This window comes from Haliotis cracherodii, unplaced genomic scaffold (assembly GCF_022045235.1).
Source record: "Haliotis cracherodii isolate W230 unplaced genomic scaffold, xgHalCrac1.p SCAF_13, whole genome shotgun sequence".
In the NCBI taxonomy this organism is placed as follows: domain Eukaryota; kingdom Metazoa; phylum Mollusca; class Gastropoda; order Lepetellida; family Haliotidae; genus Haliotis; species Haliotis cracherodii.
Window position 1 is genome coordinate 26,207,079 of NW_027266268.1, and position 18,707 is coordinate 26,225,785.

General features: G+C 41.1%; 1 pseudogene; it reads right to left on the reverse strand.

Annotated features, from left to right (window-relative positions):
* Window positions 1-15,881, reverse strand: part of LOC139458555 (cdc42-interacting protein 4 homolog) — a 28,583-nt pseudogene extending 12,702 nt beyond the window's left edge.
* Window positions 15,882-18,707: the final 2,826 nt, after the last annotated feature.

Consider the following 18,707-nt stretch of genomic DNA (forward strand, 5'->3'; position numbering starts at 1 on the left):
ATATTCTTCTCTACTAGCAATATTCAACACTACATTCAGACATTAAACAATTGTGCATGGTTGTATTGAGGTCTCACTTCTTTTGCATTTATGGCTGCTGCAGCCTTCTGCATGCCGTCGATGCAGGTGTTGATGATGGGGATGACATTCCTGTCAGCCTCTGCACTCTGACCTATAGCTGACTGGAGGCGGTTGATTCGCTTCTCGTCCATATCTTGTAAACCCTGAAACACACACAAATAAGCTTGTACTTGTAAAAAGATGAAAGGGTAATATGATATAAAAAGTTGATTAAGATTTTTGATTCGATCTGTTTGTTGTTTAACGCTGCACTCAGCAATATTCCAGCTATATGACGGCGGTCTGTAAATAATCGAGTCTGGACCAGACAATCCAGTGATTGATATCATGAGCATCGATCCCCACAATTGGGATATGATGACATGCAGTGAGCCTGACCACCCGATCCTGTTAGTCGCCTCTTACGACAAGCATAGTCGCTTTTTATGGCAAGCATCGGTTGCTGAAGTCTGACAGATTTGTTCTTGGGCTGATAGCTTATTTAAGTAATTATTAATTAAGTATTTTTAAAGTAATGTGATAAACATGACATAACTTTCATATTTATAAACAGTAGGATTAGACCTTTCAAATGGTGTATGACATATAGTCGCAAACATGTTTTACAAGCTGATACTTTCCTTGATAAATGAGTGAGTGAGTGAGTGAGTGAGTGAGTGAGTGAGTGAGTGAGTGAGTGAGTGAGTTGGGTACCCGGGTACCCACTGTGGGTCTCAAGAGACAGGTACAAAATGTCCAATTGGCAAAACGTATTTAGATACATGTATCAAACAATCTGGTCATGTATACACTAAAGTTGACTTAAGTTATATCTTTATTCAACAATAGTCCGAAAGAATGGGTGCATAGTCAAAAAGAAATGCGAACATTAGTGACTTGTAGCGTAACCATAGAGTTTTAGATAATTTTTGTCTTTAAACAATATATCACGTGACTAACCACAAGTCTGGGTTGTCCTGTGGGTACCCGGGTCCTACTCGTTACCCCCTCGACCCTGGCCCTTAAACATTTTCAACATCATTCGTAAAGGAATATTCTTTCATAGACTTTGCAAACAGAGAGTCATCCAGCTGTACATAGTTGATAAGGAGATCACTCAATTCACTATATTTCATACGTTGTACTCATGGTCAAAGGGACAATGCAGTTTACCGGGTGCAGGCTGAGCTCTACCATCTCGCTCAATTACTGCGCTATAGTGCGACCGCTGTCTCGCAATACTACTCCAGTGACTCTCGCTTCACGATCCAACACCTCTTTTCAGTCTTAGGGAAACTTACATGTCTTTACGATCCAACATCCTCTTTACGATGCAACACCCCTTTTCGGTCTTAGGGAAACTTACACGTCTTTACGATCCAACACCCCTTTTCGGTTTTAGGGAACTAACACATTTTTACGATCCAACATATCTTTTCGGTCCTTAGGGTTAGCTTGCTTAGGGCAAGGGTAGGCCATAAATTCTTACCTTTTCAAGAGTTAATCTGATTGGTCGGTCATGTTGACATAAACAATAGCGGGTGTAGTTTCAAGAAAAGATTAATGCACAAGTCATTGTTTACTTAATTGCGCATGTGTGTTAAGGGGGTGCTAATGACCCGTTAATCGAGCACTGATTACATGTGATAGCGCTCGTGGACCAGTGGTAGAGCGTCAGCCAAACAACGCACCAATTAGTCAAGTCTGTGAGCCGGCGAAGCACGTTCTAGTCTCCACAACGCTTATTGGATCTGAAAAAGTGCACTACCCCGAGACCTCTCCCACACTCCATATATATAAACTTCCCTTGACAAGAAAAGGTCATGGTCATTGCGAAAGCACAGAAACATGCTGCTAGTGTTTTAACTGAAATTAACTAAAGGTATTTTGCATAACATCTTGTATGGTATAATTATTATGGTATCATGAACTTGCTGTTAGGCATAAGTCATATAATTGGCAAATGCAATGTTTGAGGCGTCTCTTCTAAGACCTGTTCACGTTTTGAAAGTGCACTTGGTTTTGTATTCAGAAATGATAACGTAGACCCATACTGTCAGATCATTTTCTTCAAACATGCTGTCTGTTGTCCCAATCTCACCTGTCGTAAGTTCCTAAGATGGGTCTGACCCTGTCATAATTTTGGTACTAAACTTACGATAACATAGCACTAAGACAGCTTCAAGAAACGTAGCACTAAGACAGCTTCAAGAAACTTAGCACTAAGACAGCTTCAAGAAACGTAGCACTAAGACAGCTTCAAGAATGGGCTTAGATAAGATCTTTTTCACTATGAGACATTTATGACAATCTTAGTAACAGGACTGTGAACAGGCTGCCAGGTGAGCTACAAAAGGTCCTTGCTCAAACAAATTGCATACAGTAAACTACATTTATAACCAAGACGTTTATAACCAACTGACGGATATAACGAACAGTTAGTTTTTTTGTCCTGTCCATAAGCTGTGTATGCTGCATATATGCTTATAACGAACTACGGTTATAACAATCTCAAATAAGTGGTCCCTTTGAGTTGGTTATGACTGTAGTTCACGGTACGTTGTGAATGATGAAGATGGATGTACTACCTGAAATACTTGTGGCATGCCGGTGGAATAATACTCTCTCTGATGAGCATTGGTCTGCTGGAGCTGGGCAGCGTACTCGTTTTTGCAGTCCTCACATTGAGAAGCCTTCGTATTCATCACAATTCGATGCTGCAAAGTTAAGAAATAAAACATGGAAAATTTTCACAACTTTCAGCTGATAACAGTATAAACATAACACTTTTACCTACGTTCCAGGACTAAAAGTGCTTTACTCATTGTATCACTTGAGGAACAAACCTGGAGCCTCCCTGTGACAGGAAAATGGTTCCCCCACTACACTAGCTCCAGCTCTTCTCACACAAGACTGACACACAGTGTGATAATTACCTTTTCCACTTCAGCTCGGGACAGATTGATGTCTGCATCAGCCTTCCTGTAATTGTCTAGAGCCTTTTCACTGTCTTTGAAAGCCCTTTCGTACTGTCGTTTTGACTGAAAGGTGAAGAAATAATGTCAACACCATGTAAAGTTATTCTTATACCTCAGAAACAGTACACAACATACCTTTAACTCAGAGATATTGCATCAATCTACATTCCTTCACTTGAGAATATACAATCAATACAAAAATGACCATGTCATATTTATTTTTACTACAATTTGAAAGCATTAATTACTTTCAAGAAATGCCGGATGTCATATTTGCATGCAATGTAATTACTCTGATCAGTTGTTTAAAACAAATTCCTCTGCACAATTTTTGTTTGTTTGTTTGTTGTTTAACGCCACACACAGCAATATTCCAGCTAAATGACCAGACAATCCAGTGATTGAAATCATGAATATCAATCCATGCAATTGGGATACAATGACATGCATCAACCAAGTCAGAGAGCTTGACCACCCGATCCCTTACGTCGCCCCTTCCGATAATCATAGTCGCCTCTTACGGCATGCATGGGTTGCTGAAGACCTATTCTACCCCGGCTCTTCACGGGTCTCCTCTGCACAAACATCACTTCAAGTAGTGTAGTGTCTACCGCTGAACTGTGATAGCTGACACACAGTTTTGAGAGTTACCTCTCTTTGTTCAAGAACACGGAAGCAGGCAACCACATGGCATATGTAATTGAGACAAACACCTAAGAAAATAGAGCTTGCATAGCCTTGTACTTATTCTACAAGTTGGTATCTAACAGTACTCCCAATTGTCTCCCCTTGCTCAGGTGTCCCAACCTGTTGGTAACTCCCAACAGAGAAGTCACGGCCATGCATCTCACCTTATCTAACTGTTGGTATGACTGTTTAAGTGAATCTTGAATCCTTGTTCCTTCATGTAAATGCTGAAATGATAAACACACATCCATGAACACCCCACAGGAGCTAAGACATGAAAACGTGGCAGATTTTAATCATTATCACACACGCTTTATGGGGATTGTGTCCTGTTTGTAAATGTGTGGCCATTTCTATATTAAGTGTGTACATATCCTATAGTTTGGTTGATCCCTGTAGGTTGGGAAGTAGGCCTGTAAGGGATGGATCTCTCCACCATTTGGAAATCTATAACTAATGTCTATATGACACCTCTTTATATGTATCAATTATAAACAAAAGGGTTTCTATGAGTTTTGTAAAAGCATGAAAACAATAGTCCATTTTTAAACATCTTTTAATGTGTGCATCTGTCAATAAAACAACTTAAAAAGGATTTTTGGGGTAAATTAACCAATGATCAACCAGACATTCTAACTTCTTAATTTGCATTGCATCCAGCTTCACTTTAAAATACAAAATTTGGTGTGTTATGATTAAGACTGTTATGATTAAGACTGGTTTTACACCACTCTAAGCAATATTCCAGCGATATCATGGTGGTGGAAACCAGAAACCCACATCACACCCATCTAGGGAATCAAACCTGTGCTTGCGACATGACGAGCCAATGCTAACCACTTGGCTACCCCATGCCCCTATTAAGACTGAGTCTGAAACAAGCAATCACCCTTTTCCTCTCCTGTCTGAGCTCCCCGATGAGAGCCTGCAGGTCTTTAAAGACGGTGCCCTGCAGGTTCTCAGCCACCATCTCATGCTGGCCCGCGATGTCACGCAGCTCCTTCACCATGTCCACAAACGCCCGCGACCACGTAAACCTGAAACACAAACCCACGGATTAGTTACAATAGCCACCAGCTGTTTACTTATGTAATGTTTGTTGTAAAGTAGGACCATTTTGGTCTTCACTGTAAAGTTTTCCCCAAAACCAGCATCACATGGCTGCAGTATTCCTTCCATGTAAAATAAGACCTGTTTTCCCCCAAACCAGCATCAAATGGCTAAACGGATTTTCTTCAGACCCGACAAGAGCTGTTGAGATAAAAGACTACAGGATGGAAAGAGCTGGAGTCCCTACCTGACTGTCAGGTATATAAAGGGGATGTCATCCACCTGGGAGGGAGGGAGGGAGGGGGTAATACACAGCCCCACCCACACCTCCGGACAGTTGCCAGGAAACACAACTTTACACAGGTAGGTGGGTAGGATCATGCAGAGTTGCCATAGATGAAGCCAGGTAGGATGAGATAAACACACTGGGGCAGCTATAGATACTGGTTACACCCTCACAGGTGAGATGTCAGTATAGAGGGACTGTCTGTGTCATTCCTTTGGGTCAAAGCCATTCCAGGAAGAATAAAGATCCTATTGATGATTAGATGCAAGATGGAATGTTACTTAGTCACTGTCATAGCAGTGTGAGAAATTGGCCTTGACTAACTGCCCAATAGTTAAGGTATCATAAGGACTAGTACAAACTTGCCCTTTTTAAGGGTTTTGCTAGATGTAATCATTATAAGGACTAGTGGACGAAAACTGTTAGTTTCTACCGCTGCATAGGGTCAAGTCATAGGGTAATAGACAAGTGCTTGACAATGTCTGTATTATTACGAACTTTGGTATGAACAATCAGCCAGTGTTTAATTGTCCTCACATACTTAACACATTTATTGCTAAGCAGGAGCAGGAGTCAGTAAGTGAAAGTTGTTGCATGGTACAGATAGCAATACTACACCTCTACCAGTCTGTAATAAACTGAAGGTTAGACAAACCAGAGGTTGATAGCATGAGCACCAATCCATGCCACTGGGCATACTGACACTCAGCAAGGTCAGCTCTCATGAAAAGGAGGGCATGGAATTAGTTCTTAAACCTGTTTCTCTGAGATCACTCACAATGTATGTTTTACTGGATTACACCTCTTCAGCCCAGTGAAGTCTCCAGCCCATATTCATATGTAGCAGCCATTGTGATCACCCAATCTCCAAAATAGTCCTTTTTGTTTGTTGTTTAACACCTCACTCAGCAATATTCCAGCTACATGACGGCGGTCTGTAAATAAGAGTCTGGACCAGACAATCCAGTGATTGACATCATGAGCATCAATCTACGCCATTGGAATACGATGACATGCATGAACCAAGTCAGTGAGTCTGATACCGTTAGTCACCTCTTATGACAAGCATAGTCGCCTTTTATGGCAAGCATGCCAAATTAGTCAGTTCATACAACACAGGGTACTGAAGGCCAAAGCTCAAACCTCCACTGCACCACTGTTACAAAGCATTGCATGTTCCTGTAATCATGGTAATGTTCTGTCAATCATGTATTTTCTTTGTGTCGCACACACTTAGTCTGATTACACCATCACAATCTATCAAAACCAAAACCTAAAGCCCGTGTGTTTTATTTCATATGAAAACAATCAACAAAGAGGACGAAAGAAGCCAGCATTGCCTAATCACCAGCCTACTACACAAGATAAACAGGATTAAATTGCTTTTTATGATTACGCCGGTGTGGAGACTGTACTGGATGCCAGGCCAGGTTCACCAGCTGTTTCTTATCATAGCCTGGAGTTGGTAATAATGTAGAAGGCACAGAGCTTCAGGTGACTATCTGCCCTGGCAAGGAGGAGGAGGAGGTATCTTCAACACAAAAACCTGTGTCAGCAGTTTCTGGTTGACTGCAGCTAGACATGATATGGGTGTTACGTGGCTTGTCCCAGTCTTGGCCTTTCAAGATGGACCACCTCCGAGGTCTTGTGGTAGAAACTACGCCCGGAAAGCAGAAAGACTGGGGTTCAATCCCAGCCGCGTCATACCAAAAGAAGTTAAAAGATGGTACTTGTTGTTACCCTGCCTGGTGCTTGGCATTAAGGGGCTAAAACAAGGACTAGTTGGCTTGGAGTCAGTATACTGCGTCTGAGTGGAGTATTCATGTTAAAACTACAGCATGGTATCTCAGTGGGCTAGCACTATAAAATCTGCATTAGTCCTGACTAGTACAAGTGTACGTGCACGCTCGCACACAGCGATATAAGTGCAATCATCTTGGACTCTACGTTAAACCCCATTTCACCCCACCTTTCAGGATGACAAGTGAACACTCTAACCACCAGGCTACCCCACCAGCCCTAGTATGGTAAGAGGCAGGATACAAACTGTGGGAAGGCTTGTCTGTAAACAAGGAAATAAAGTGGTGTGGCCTTATGTTGACTGCATGTTGAAAGGGACCAATAGATAAGTAGGTCAACAGGGGTTAATAAGAATATTCATCATCAACTGTTCTTATTGTCCTCCATTTTCAACTTTTAAAGTACACACCAACATTGTAACATAATGAGGCAAGGTACGTGCTAATCCGCAGCACACATGGCTGTCACAGGTAAGCTGATTGTGGTCACTCCATGAGGTCAAATTCTCAGCCAGATAATCAGGACCTCAGGGAGTCGCCTCTTTCTTTATATCACTGTACTTTACATGGGCCAGATGACCATGTGACCTCGGGGAAACGCCCCCTTTTTTATACCATTGTACTCACATGGGAAAGCCGAACTATACAATAGGTGTAAAATGTTTATTCTGATTACCAGCAGGATGCAGTTTACCTGCATACCTTATCTGTTTGGAAATCTACCTCAGCAATTGTACAATAAATACGGTTATTCTGTATATTAGCTGCATTTTCACTACAACCCATGTTGTTTATTTTCAAAAACAATTGTGCCTACAATGTCAACAATACTGTGGATAGATATCTATCTGTTTTTAACATGACACTGATTATGAATCATATTTGATTTATAACCTTCACATACCACTAACACAACCACCTTTCTTGGCTGACCACTTGCTTGTCGTGTGCCACGCCCCCTTTTCACCATTATGGTCACAATTACAGCTGACCACTGGTGATCTAAGTGCCACGACCCCTTCTCACCATTATGGTCACAATTACAGCTGACCACTTGCTTGTCGTGTGCCACGCCCCCTTTTCACCATTATGGTCACAATTACAAGAGACCACTGGTGATCCAAGTGCCACACCCCCTTTTCACCATTATGGTCACAATTACAGCTGACCACTGGTCATCTAAGTGCCACGAACCCTTTACATGACTTTTTGCATGGGTGCCTCCTTATCTGAGCTGCCATTCCTGTGACTCCATTCTATATGGTAATGAACAGAATAAGCTTGCTCTGTGATCACCTGTGTGATGGAGAGATTGTGGTTATCCTACAGAGATCAGCAGTGGGCCATGCAATACTGACATCTGACACCTAGTGCTGCTAACACACCAGGATGTATATCACAACAGTTCTGTGAACAAGAAAATAAAGTGAAATGGCCTTATGACTGTTGACTGCATGTTGCTAGGGACCGATAGAAAAGTAGGTCGACAGGGGTTACTTAATAAGAATGTTCATGACCAAGTACTGTTTCTCATTTTCTTCCATCTTCAACTTTTAAAGTACACACCAACATTGTAACAGGTAAGCCAATTGTTGTCACTCCATGAGGTCAAATTCTCAGCCACATAACCATGTGATCTTGGGGACACGCTCCTTTCTATAGATCATTGTACTTTGAGTGAGCGAGTGAGTGAGTGAATTGGGCGTAACGCTGCTTTTAACAGCATTCCAGTTTTATCACGGCATGTCAGCTTAATGTGGGAGGAAAGCTCGAAGTGATGCAGGTCTTAGACATTTACCACTTCGGTGCTGACAAACCAAGAAACATAACTAAGGCAAACCAGAATTCGAACCCACAATCATAGCTTTCTGGAATGCCCAAGGGATGCAACTCCGTGCAACGAATTGCGGCGCCTTAGACAACTGGGCTAGATGGGCTAGATGACACGCCCCTTTCTTTATTTTATTGTACTTTCAACATGGGCTAGATGACCATGTGACCTTGGGGACAGGCCTCTTTCTATCCTTTTTTTTTCCCTTTACATTTTTATTGGATGTAGGTCATTCCAACAATTACATGAAAAGCATATGACATGTTGACCAGAAGTTGTAAAGTTTATCGATATTGTCGGTCATAGCAGCTGCACATTTTGTTACATAATAGTATTCTGACTGTTTAAGTATTATTGGACTCACATACTGCCATACATCTGACACCCGCTGTACCCAATACACCGAGCTGTACATCAGAACAATTCCTGTATCTGCATCAGTCAACAAGGCTTCCATATCAACACCAGGTGTTAATGGCCAATGTTAAAGTTGATTAATGCATTTAAATAATCCATAAAGTAAACATCAATACTGACTAAGTGGCAACCCATCTGCTGGCAAATTGTTGTCGGCAGTGTTATCATCAAGTATAACAAATACTGATTCAGTGGTGCCACTGTCGGTTGTCACGTACAGCATGGTGATGGTGGTGTGGTGGTGTGGTGTTGTGGTGTTGTGGTGATGTGGTGGTGTGATGGTGTGGTGGTGTGATGGTGTGGTGGTGTGATGGTGTGTTGGTGTGGTGGTGTGATGGTGTGATGGTGTGATGTGGGGTAACAGAGTTGAGTTAGGTAGGTCCGACATGGAATGTTGTATGACAACAGTCTGTATATGACAGCGGTCTGTAAATAATCGAGTCTGGACCAGACAATCCAGTGATTGATATCATGAGCATCGATCCATGCAATTGGGATCAATGACATGCATCAATCAAGTCAGCAAGGCTGACCACCTGATCCTGTTAGTCACCTTTTACGACAAGCATAGTCGCCTTTTACAGCAAGCATGGGTTGCTGAAAACCTATTCTAACCCGAGATGGGTGTGCTGTGGGTGTGGGTTGTGCTGTGTGCAGTTGTGTAGTTGTCAGGGGTAGGCACCATGGGTCAAATCTAACGAGTCCACAGCTGATTTCGGAATAGTGGTTATGTAAAATTGCTAGATTATGGTAGAAAACAACTTAGTTAGTCCCTATGGACTTTCACGTCTCTCTGACTAACAGACAAGAGGTCGTGTCTATCCCCAAGTGTGGGGGGTCTGTAGTGGGGTTGTGTAGAGTGAAGAGTGATAATGACATGGTGAGTTGTGTAGTGTGGGATCAGTGTATAAATTCAGATAAACTCAAGTCAGGCAGCTGAACTGGCAAGTCTAATAAATATGCCTTAAAGAAACGTGTTAGTTTCAAAAAGGTGCAGTGAAAAGCCAAGTGTCAGGCTTGATAACAGAGTACCCGCTTCTAATGTCTTTTGTTATGACATGGCCTGGGAATCAAAGCACTGATCTTTCACTTTCCAGGCTGATGCTCTATCAATATGCCATAGCTTTTGATTGTCTATTTAAACTTCAAAAACCTACCAAAGTCGGCATATTATGCATCCTGCTCGAACCACAACCCTACTAAGAACGAAAATTTACATTGAAGTCCACATTTTACTGTCTATATTACATTTTTTTTTTTTAAGCTTATAAGGGGTATATAATTGGTTAGTAACTCTTATCCAAAAGGTTTAGTTTCAACGAAGTTTGAACAGCTTGCCACCCCCTTAAAAAAGCATTTCAGTTATATCCCAATGTGTCAGCTTCAGGCAGAAGATGCAACATCGCCTGGCATCTCAAGTGGTCTCTCTCTTCCCCATCTCTATGACGTGATCTAACATGGTTTTCACATAAAGTCAAGGTAACAGATAAAACAGTATTATTGTGTCAATATCTAGCAGAAAATAGTGTTGATACGATTGGGTATCATGTCACGATTACATTCTATCGATATGAAACGCTCATATGCAAGAGCCATATCTCAAACCACAAACCAACACTTTTCTGCACGAATATTCAAATCTGTGAGGTTATTGGCACCATCTATAAAATGTCCACTCTTTAATAAAGCAACCCAATCAGGTCTAAAATCGTGTTGTTCCTGCCATGAGATTGACTCGGCTAATTGTTGAACTTGCGATCAATACACTGGAACAGACGGAACCATGGATAAAACTGCAGTCTTTTAGGCCATAAATCTTCCAAGAATATTGGCTTTACTTCATCCCACCAGACCTCTAAAAGACATATACTGATTTCATTAGATTTTGTCCCTTGTGAATTGACATTCAACTGGAAAGTCATAATGAATTCTTCAAAGGAATAAAGGTGACAGAAACCTTTCGATATGACGAGTTCCATTGTATGTTTCAGTGTAGTATTTACTCTTCATGGTCGTCTTGACATGGCAGCTGAGTGTTCCACACTATCTTCCTAACAACCAGTGTCCGAAATAACTGCCTGCACGTGGCTGGTAACCTTTTTGCCAGGCTGCATGAAATTTTCCTCCACCTGCCTGACTTTCTGGCACATAAATATATGACTACTTTCGTATTCAGTTTTATTATGACTCCTTGTAGATTCTCCAGTAATTGTTTGCATTATTTCAACTGAATCCAGACACTATTTGTCTCATGTTTTGTTTGGGGTGATTTTTCCTTATTTATTATGTCTGAGTGTGGGCAGGTAACTTTGAAGATGGGCAGGAAACACTGATAGGTCACCTGCCCAACTGTCCTGGATGGGTTTTAAAATAATTTCAAACAACTAAAAAAATATTCCTTCATGACAAGCTATTACCCTCGTTTTCAGTATAATAATATAATAAATAATAAATAATTAAAAATCCACATTCAGGGCACCATTGAAATGGAGACAGGCAGTGATGGAGCTGATAATCTGACCAAACAGACGGTTCAAGTTGGTGTAGGAAGGACGTTTACCACTAGACTGATCAGTATAGCAAGAAATATTCAACAGTTTAAGAGTTCTGCTCTGGAAATGGAAAACGGACAGCTGACAGACGATGATTGTTACACAGATTATGATAGGTAATACATGTCACACAGGGGTACAATGATTGTATGTGAGCCCACCATCAGAGCATGGCTCCTGGCATGAACAAAGTACAATTCCACACGTGTCATACTTACACATAATCATCTTCTTCTTTCTTCCGTGGTTGATAACTCTTCACTAGTTTTCTGAAACAAACAATGACAACAATTACATGATTATATCAATGTGGTCTCAGTTGAAGTCATTACACTCACAGCAATAATGAGGAACATCAAGGCTGCAGACATTTGGGTTCGATTCCCGACATGGGTACAATGTGTGAAGCTCATTTCTTGTGTCCCCCGCTGTGATATTGCTGGAATATTGCTAAAAGCTGCGTAAAATCAAACTCACTCACTCATGCCTCAATACAGGATACATGTATATATACTGAACCAAAAAAAATGGGGGATCATGAATATTTTGGGGGATAGTGAAATTGTGTGCTCAGTCTTAGACTATAGAGATCGATAATTGTTTGTTCCAATCTGATTTTGAATACATTTGTTGTTGAATTAGTTGTGAAAGCATCATAAGGGTATGTACAAGGAATAATGACTGTAATTTCTGAAATGAGTCAATATGTGATGTGTGCTTAACTAGGAGTCAGACACACAGGATGAGACAGTGCTCAACTCGGTTAAACATTGAACAAAAGCAGGGCTCCCTTTCACAAAGTGAAGTGTTGTTAACAACGTACTCATCAATATTCCAGCTATATTCCAGCTTGACCACCCGATGCCGTTATCGCCTTCAACGTGACCCATTGTAACCCAGGGCTCACAAGTTACAAATTATATCAATTACAAAATAAAATTTCACTATGAATCTAGTCCAGTAGTCAGAAAGGAATATGCACTTGGCCACTCCTGAAATGGCATGGTTCAATAGTAAAAATATACTTAACCAATGATTAGTGCTATAAATGGCTATACAAAGTCATTATTGTTCAAGAATGAGATCGGAAAATGAGTGAGTTGGTCAGCTAATAGTTGAATTGACCAGGCTTCAAGATGGTGTGCAGTGACGAGGACACCATTAATCAATCAGTGGGAGTACACGCTGTCACCTCGCCATGACGGCTTGCACCTACATCAAACACACCTACCCCTGCAGGGCTCTCCCACAGCCTATCAAATAGCCAGGAGTAGTACCTGATTGAGTACTGTGTCAGTCCACACAGAGATCACAGAGTGTAGTAATTGTCACCTGCATCGGAAGGGTTTCCAAAATCAAAAGACTGCCCTTATCAATAAATGGCCTGTATTTTAACAAGCTGGAGTGAGTGAGTGAGCATTGCTCCCCGCAATTGGGATCCTTGACATGCATCAACAAAGTCAGCAAGCCTGACCACCCAATCCTGTTAGTCACCTCTTATGACAAGCATAGTCACCTTTTACGACAAGCATTGGTTGCTGAAGATCTGTTCTACCCCGGATCTTCAAGGGTTTCACTGAAACCACGATGATAGCTAACTGTTGGGCTTATCGTTGGCACAGGCACTATGAGTGTCCCAAAGTAGGTTACAGTGTCTTATGGAGTCTGCCATCTACCTAAGCCACAAGCAATCTCAATCAATATCGGAAATATCATCTTAATCTCAACCCAACTATCCTTAGCGCTTAGATTCCCTGTCCAATCAAGAACCCTTTTACAATCATTAGGGTCAACCCCCATTTACAATCCTTATGGGTAACCCCCCAGGGTTTTACTGGATGCAAGGTGTAGCATCCTACATGCATACAAATTGTGAATGGGCGCAAATAATACTCACTGTGAGTCCTGTTGGACGGAAGAAAAATTGACTGTGTCAATAAACTTATCAACATTGCAGACTGCATGTCACATATTAGTGATATTTCTTTTCTCGTAAGAAATACACTGAAAAGTTCAAGGTGTCACAGGGAAACTTCTTCAGTCTAACATTAGAATCCCTATCTATAACAGGCTAAAAGTTTCTGATCATGCGCAATGGCTTGACATCCAGAAAATCTTGGAGATCGAGTGAAGCATGCCACAGGTTGCCAGCCTGGGACCCAAATATTTATGCCATGGACCCCCAAAATCTATTACTGAGTTCTTTAGAAGCGAAAATAGATGGACCCAGGTAAATCCCTGACATCCTTTATAATTTTCTGGTTAACATCCCTTACAAGCCTTTCGGTTAACACCCCTTTATCGTGTTCTGGTTAATACCATTGATAACCATTAGGGTTAGTTGTGAGTTAGGGTTGGCTATCCCACCTCTTGTAGCGAATCTTTCCTGAGGTAATCCAATGAAACCCATTGTAATCCGGGGTAACTCTGTATTCTTATCAACAAAAAATATGTACCTCTGGAACATTCTAATTGTATTTCTTCTGGCTCCAACAGCATTGATGACTGTTGGAATCACACAAATCAGACGACTATCGAAATGCATCAATATGAAATAGCCTTCAGAAATAAGGTACAAGGACCAAAATTTTCAATTAATTATTTCAAAGAATGACTTTGCAACAAAATCAATATGATGGCATCAAGTGACTCTCAAATTCCCCTCTTCTGAACATGCAAACTCCTCAGGCATTTCTAAATCGGTACAAAATTACAAATTAATTCTATTAATCTACAATTTCTTTTCCTTTTCGATTGTTCAGCCAATGGCCACCAAATACTTCCACTCCATTCTGGAGATGCCTGGCTAAGAAGCAAGGACAACAGAGAATGAATATCATCTGGCTGAATACAATTGCAGGTGTGGACTACATTCCAATAGTGGCCAGACAATGGAGTGTGTTCCTGCGAGGTGTACCAAATTTCCAGAGCCCATCGGCTTCAGCATGGTGCAACCAGCCATATTGTATTGGCTGAAGGCCACACATAGTCAGGATGCTCCGCCATTACGACCACTTTCACTCGGACCCCCAGTGGCCATACTAGATGTATGGCAAGGTGTTTGACTTGGTCACCCATATTTGTCTTGGCCTCCTTTAACAATGTTGATTATGCTAAAACAAAAGCTGTATCGTTCTGGGAATATAAAAATAATCCACAGTGCTAACATGCTTCTGATCTGTCCATCAGGTAGTGTTGATTCACAAGGCTGTGAAGTATTGGTCAAGTATTACAATAGAGTCATACAATAACGGACAGTGTGTTGTCCGATCTCACTTGACAATATGTCAGCCTACCATGGTGGGTTGGTAATTCTGGGAGAAAGACCTGAAGTTACCATGTATTGAACATAGGGTGAGGTGAGGTGAGGTGAGGTGAGGTGAGGTGAGGTGAGGTGAGGTGAGGTGAGTTGAGTTGAGTTTAAACCTGTTTCAAATTGTATATCATGTTATTATATGTGCCAAATTAGTACTGTAATGTTTGCATTGTTCTGAGTGGGCACTTAGTTCAGAAAATGTTCTTCTTTCTTCTTCTATTCAGAACTATCTATCAAACATATTTTCAGCCAGAACTCTTCAGAAAAAATGTGTGAATAATAAGCATGAAAACAACTTGAGAAAATATGTCCAGAGTTGATGAGATGGCTATATTTGTGCTGTGACAGCAGTAATTAGACTTGCGCAAGTCTTGGAGGAAATAACTTTCAGAAATCATAATTTCTAGATTATATAAATAATAAGAACAAGTTGTCCCTATAAGAGACTTGCTCATTGATGTACTATCCGCTCATCAAGACTTGCCTATAAGGATATAATAACTATACACCCATGGACTTGTCATTCAGCACAGCCATGGAGCAAGGCTAGGCAATGATGTGAATCATGACTTATGACCCCAGGCACAAGCTAACCAACCCATCACCAGGTCAGTCATGCAAGGAGCCTGTGGTCACACTTGATGCTTCAACCCAAATATCTTTGTCCAAGGACAGTCATGTTTGTTGTGTAAAACATCGTAACTCCAGGACACATTCTCCATGTTGAACAAAGGTGTTTTGGCTGTATTGGGTGGGTCCAAACAGCAAAGATACACAACTGATTTTAATTACAAATCTTGCATATGGTAGATGGTTCTTGAGCGGGTTTAGAAGCTCGGCTACCCTGCAGCGATGTACATCCAAACCAGCTGCTCCGGTCCCCCAAAGCTGGGTTGAGCCGACATCGGTCCAAGATTACACACACACAACATTTTCACTCAAATCTCAGTGTTGTTTAGAATAAAAATTAGAAAAGTACGACAGGAAGGGCGGCAATGGCTTTTTCAAAGTTATGTCAAATGGAAAAGTTGACATATGGCACCAGAGTGGGGAAAGGTAAACCTCATGATGGCCAACCGCTGTTCAAATATTGGACCAATGTGTAGAAGTGGTCCATCGTCAGCACACTGCGATTGGGAGGATGAAGAGATGCTGTTCGTCTGTTTATAAAAAAGCAATTGTATTTATTTTCCACGGCAATGCCATAGCAGTGGGACTCTGACTATGACAGTGTGTATTTATTTAAACACAACTACACTTCATCAGTGGGGAACAAGTATACTTTGACAATGTGTATTCATATGCCACCATGATCATGTCTCTGTGTTGAATGCCCACCCGGAAATATACCAGCTATTTGATGGTGGCCTGTAAATAATTACCAAATACGACTAGAACAGATCCTAGTCTAACCCGGAATCCCCAAGGGGGTAATAGCTTTCAGCCAGCACAGGTTCTATTCTAACCCGGAATCCCCAAGGGAGCAACAGCTTACAACCAGCACAGGTTCTATTCCAACCCGGAATCCCCAAGGGGGTAATAGCTTTCAGCCAGCACAGGTTCTATTCTAACCCGGAATCCCCAAGGGAGCAACAGCTTACAACCAGCACAGGTTCTATTCCAACCCGGAATCCCCAAGGGGGTAATAGCTTTCAGCCAGCACAGGTTCTATTCTAACCCGGAATCCCCAAGGGAGCAACAGCTTTCAGCCAGCACAGGTTCTATTCCAACCCGGAATCCCCAAGGGGGTAATAGCTTTCAGCCAGCACAGGTTCTATTCTAACCCGGAATCCCCAAGGGAGCAACAGCTTACAACCAGCACAGGTTCTATTCCAACCCGGAATCCCCAAGGGGGTAATAGCTTTCAGCCAGCACAGGTTCTATTCTAACCCGGAATCCCCAAGGGAGCAATAGCTTACAACCAGCACCTTGTTTTATCCCCTTAATACCACTAGACCATGGAGGCGGTCACAACGAGAAATATGATCCACAATGTGCGACATTAACCTATTAGGTCTAGTAAGCTCAACTAGTAATAGTTCATAAAGTAACACTAAATCTGAATATGGTGCTTTATGCTAGTTCGGGCCACTAGCTCATAAGTTATTGCACAGATTGCTTCCATGTCTTCTTCCATGCACTTATCCATGCAGTACTAAAGGGCATGATTATTCCTTATCAGCTCAGTAAAACCTGCACCCCGCCAATCAAATGTTACTCTAAAAGTGTGACCTATCAACATAAACACATTATTATGTCTTTTAATTTTAAAAACCTACTTAATTATCTGCATCTAGTCAGCAGATGGTTGCACAGGAGTCATGGGCAGCAAGATACTATTAATTGCACAACTATTTATAGATAGTTAACAATGATGAGGGCTTCTGTTGAAAAACTTCAATAAGAGCACTTATGGCGATGATGTAATAGAGGTTTTATATTCGGGGAAATTATTCTAAAAACACAAATATATTAGACTAAATAGCCATGATAATGAATGTAAACTCTCTTTCCAAAATTGTCAGTTCAGCAAAAAAATCTGATATTTGTGACATGTCTGTATGATATGAAGCATTTTCACACACAATTTCAAGAAAAGATCTGAGGAAAAGTTAAGTCTACTGGCAGACCAGCAAGCCAGTGACAACAGACTAGTATTGTTTGGATGAGAGAGTTCATGGCGTCCTAACAAAAACACCTGTGCGCACCAGGCTTTCTGCAGAGACGTGTGTTGATAAGAGGGCTCTTCTTCAGGGACTTCAAGCTTAAAGGATTCCCTTCCTCTGTAGCAAGATTACCGTAGCTTGTATTCGTCTTCGCTCACATTTGCAAATCTCCTTTCGTGTTTAATTTGTATATTTGTAAACTGATGATCTGTCATTTTTGACAGGAGGGCTTCATTTTAGCATGTGTTAAGAGATGCAACTAATGGACAAGGGATATGTGTCTTTATGTCTTGGTGCTACAGACAGTACGTCTTTGGCTATTTGAAGATGGATGCTTGGACTGTGTCAATTCTTTCATTTGAGCTGCACACATCTGTCTGGATAGAAGCTGGAACATCATCATTTATTCTGTGTGAAGATTAGGAACTGATAAAAATAATCCACATTTCACAATGGATTACCCAAAACAGAAATAGACAATATAAACCTGAACATTAAAACAGTCGCATTAATAAGAGATAACTTTTTCATACCTGGCTTTACAAAACTTGGAATGTTACAATAAATCTGAACATTAAAACAGTCACATTTAATAAGAGATCAATTTTTCATACCTGGCTGTGCATGATTTGGAATATTCTAAAGCAATAACAACAAAGATGTCTTTGCTGCTTTGATTACAAATTCCTGATTGAATTAACTGTTGTTGTTTTTTTCATGACAATGGCAGGCATCCAGATAAACCACGTTCAAAGCTGGTGCCAAACTTACATGAACTGAATTACAACTGGACTTGCTTTAGGAAAAATAATTCCAGAGTAGCTTGATTGAGATGCATGCAGAATCGTATATACTTAACACATCTTTGTAAGAAAAAGCCACCTAATGCTTGGGTAAAAATCCAACATCCTTAGTTTAATGTAATTAGTTTTGGGGGCATAGCTGCTAGTCCTTACAATTTGTCATAAGGTCTAACCCTGCAATACAAGGAAGATGTTACTCTGTCTGTTGTGATATAAATTATCAATGTTATAATCACAACGAACTGCCACACTGTCCCTAATA